The sequence below is a fragment of the Hylaeus anthracinus genome, unplaced genomic scaffold (genome assembly GCF_026225885.1).
Source record: "Hylaeus anthracinus isolate JK02 unplaced genomic scaffold, UHH_iyHylAnth1.0_haploid 0, whole genome shotgun sequence".
In the NCBI taxonomy this organism is placed as follows: domain Eukaryota; kingdom Metazoa; phylum Arthropoda; class Insecta; order Hymenoptera; family Colletidae; genus Hylaeus; species Hylaeus anthracinus.
In genome coordinates, this window is record NW_026533254.1 from 8,165,633 (window position 1) to 8,169,168 (window position 3,536).

A 3,536-nucleotide genomic window follows, 5' to 3' on the forward strand; every position below is an offset into this window, starting at 1 on the left:
AATATAGAGGGTACGAATACTTGTGCGACTGACCGTCTATGAGCGTTTATATGCACTATATATAAAGTATATATTTACAATTACAAATTTATTTAGGGACATGAAGCACTCACCTAAATTAAACAAATTTCTTTAATAAATACGGGAGGTTCGAATACTTGTGCGACTGACCGTATATGAACACAACTCAACTGAAAAGTAGTGCGACTAGACAGCAACGCAGATCACCCGAGCTTCTAATGGATCGTTTCAGAATGTTTAAAAAGCAATGGAATACGGAATAGTAACCTCCTTCGAAAGCTCAATCAAAATGTCCTATCAGCTCCGACGCCATTCACCGGATCGATAATTAAAGTTGCCCGGGGGTGAATTAATTCCTGCTCGCGTCCTCGGGTCCGGGACCAGCCTAATTTTTCGATGAAAGTGGGACGACCGTGCTGGAATAGAGATTACGATGGTAGCTTCGTTAGAATATTCGTATCGTTTCGTTTTCGCGATGGAGTCGACGGGTAGTTGGACTCGGACCCCCGCGGCTCTCATTTTGGCTGCAGCGAGGGGTGAAACGCAGTTTCAAAGATATATTGGGAGGGTGACTGCGTGCTCCCTGAACGGGGAGATCGATATAACACATGCGCCTTGCGGCACAGAATCCTTCCTGAAACGCGCGTTCAACAGTTTTCCGACTCGTACACAAAGCGCGCCTCGGTGTTCTTTCTCTTCCTCTGTCGCGACAGGTTCGCAAACTTTCCGCCTAATTCTTCGTAAATAGTTGTTGAATCCGTTCGAAGTTCTACGGTTTGCGTCGACAGCTTCCGTTGAGGGCGGGCGAAACATTGAAATATCGAGGAGATATGGCGCAGCATTGATTCCTCAGCTGTTTCTCCTGATTCGTAGCCATTAGACGCAATTAGCTCCCAGGGTTTCGATTTCTTCTCCGGGAACCTGCGGTTTTGGTGAGTTGAAAACAGTGAGAATTGTTTAGTGGAATGAGTAATTTGAAATTAATTTTTCTTTTGGAGGGTGGGGATTAATTGTTTACTTTTGACAATTAATTTTTAAAGTATGTGATATTTTTAAATGTTTTCTGGTGTGATACTGGGGTTTATTTTAGAGGAGTACTACTCTAGAGTAGTCCATCGCTGTAGAAGAGTCTACTATTCTGGAGGTGTCGAATCCAGACGGGTCGATTTTAGATGAGTCTCCTCTAGAAGTAAGTTGAAAACAGTGACAGTTGTTTAGTAGAATGAGTAATTTGAAATTAATTTTTCTTTTTTTGGAGGAAGAGGAATTAATTTTTTATCTTTGGAAATTAATTTTTAAAATATGTGATATTTTTATATGTTTTCTGGTTTGGTACTGGGGTTTACTTTAGAGGAGTCTACTCGATTAGAGTACTACTCTAGAGTAGTCCATCGCTGTAGAGGAGTCTACTACACTGGATGTGTCGAATCCAGACGGGTCGATTCTAGATGAGTCTCTTCTAGAAGAGTCTATTCTGAGGAGAGCTACTCTATTAAAGATTAGCTCAGAGGAGACAACTCGATCAGAGTCTAGAGCCATAATAAGATGAGTACCTATACTTATTTCAGACGAGTCTACTCTAGAGGAGTCTATTCTGCAGAAGTTTCTGCTGGTTGATTTAAATACTCGTTTCTCCTCTGAGCCATAAACAGGAGGAAACAAGAAATAAGTAAGAATTGCAGATCAGCGTTGCTGAAAGTTTCATGGGCAATTAAATACTGCATGAAGTATGAAGTACAACGTACGCTTTATGGAGTGCCTGTTGATGTCGGGGCTTATCCATTTTGTTGGCTCGCGTACTTACGAGACAATAATCTTGTAAACTCGACAAAAGTGTGGCGTGATTGTAATCGTAAATATCACGGTTTCGATTGTTTATTATTCCTTAGTATCAATGATAGAGTAGAATTTATTCTTAATAGATTAGAAGCTTATTTTAAGGTACCTTTTTCTAATTATAAAATGATATATTAATTATGATGTTACAATAATGTTTATACTTTTTCATTTATACGAACGTCTTGGTAGTTCATCTAACTCTAACCTAGGACATGAATCGTGAGACGGTAATAATAATTGCCATTTCAATGATTTCGACGTCCAGGTGTGCTCGTTATCGAAAGACAAATATTTACACCGATTAAAAATTTATGCAAACATAGGAGACACTGTCGCAACGTGTACACACTCTATCCTACCATCGCGGCGTTTGGACACCTGATCGGTATTACTTAATCGGTCCCATGCTTCCTGTTCCTTGCTAATTGCGTTAACACGCAGTAGTCGTAATCTCTATTTATAGTCATGAAACAACATCGCCTATCCAATGGCCTTCCGCCGTTCGTAATCGTTCGAAGTCGACTCACCTGCGATTCAAATCATTTTCGGTATCTGTGACGGTTGTGTAACACTCTTTAAAAATATAGTTTGTTATACATTGTAAATATTGCAGTATTGCTGTAGTTTGATTTAAATGTGACATATTGGAGAAATTCGGCGGTTGTGGAGAAGTCTACTCTATTGAAGTCTACTCTACTGGAGTTTAATCTAGAGAAATCTACTCTCGGAGATTCTATTCTACTGAAGTTTACTCTATTGGAGTCTACTCTACTGACATCTATTCTACATAGAAGAGTTTATTATCATAGAGTCTGCTCCATTGGAGTCTACTCTACTGGAGTTTACTTAAGAGAAATCTACTCTTGAAGATTCTACTCTAGAAGATTCTATTCTATTGGAATCTGCTCTACTGACATCTATTAGAGTCTACTCTACTGAACTCTATTAGAGTCTACTCTATTGAAAACTACACTAGAAGAGTTTACTCTCATGGAGTCTACTCTATTGAAGTCAACTATACCGAAGTTTACTCTATAGAAGAGTTTGCTCTCATAAAGTCTACACTACTGAGTCTACTTTAGAAGAGTTTACTCTAATGGAGTCTGCTCTACTGACCCACCTCTAGAAGAATTTACTTTCGTGGAGTCTACTCTGGAGAAATCTACTCCAAACGATTCCGATTCCCGAATCTGAATCTCATCCTAAACGTAATCCCTTCAACCGATTAGCATAATCGCAGGCTTTAAACGTCGCAGCATGCAACACAATACCTCCAATCTCACCAACCAGATCGGAGGTTGATTTTCCAGAGATATCGTATTCGCAACCATGAAATTGTAACGCGACAGTTCCCGTCCTTGGACGAATGAAAAATGAACGATCGATTTGAGTAGATTGCCGCGTGTCTAGCATCGGATAATGTAAATTCTCAATCACGTGAGTAGCGCAACGTGCGAATATGCCATCATCGCTGCTGACGCACGATGACGAGGAATTGGAAAATCGACGATGAACTCTTAGAATCTTATTATCTTCAGTAGAACCTTTACAATAGTATCAATTGAATAATTTCCAAAATAAATAAATTAAGCTATCTTTTCCCAAACAATGAGCTCCTATAGAGGTATAAAAAAAAGTCTCTCGATCCTTCAATTTATATTATTTTAACAAGCCTA

At 39.3% G+C, this 3,536-nt stretch overlaps 1 protein-coding gene across 3 annotated transcripts in view; it reads left to right on the forward strand.

Annotated features, from left to right (window-relative positions):
• Window positions 1-3,536, forward strand: part of LOC128887938 (tubulin polymerization-promoting protein homolog) — a 12,991-nt gene that overhangs the window by 1,883 nt on the left and 7,572 nt on the right. Inside the window, exon 1 of one of the 3 annotated variants that reach the window (XM_054144468.1) lies at window positions 700-953. The exons of the other annotated variants lie outside the window; for them this stretch is intronic. The gene's annotated coding sequence lies outside the window, so the exon portion shown is untranslated. Of the gene's footprint in view, window positions 1-699; window positions 954-3,536 lie in introns of those variants that run through there. 3 annotated transcript variants of the gene reach the window in all.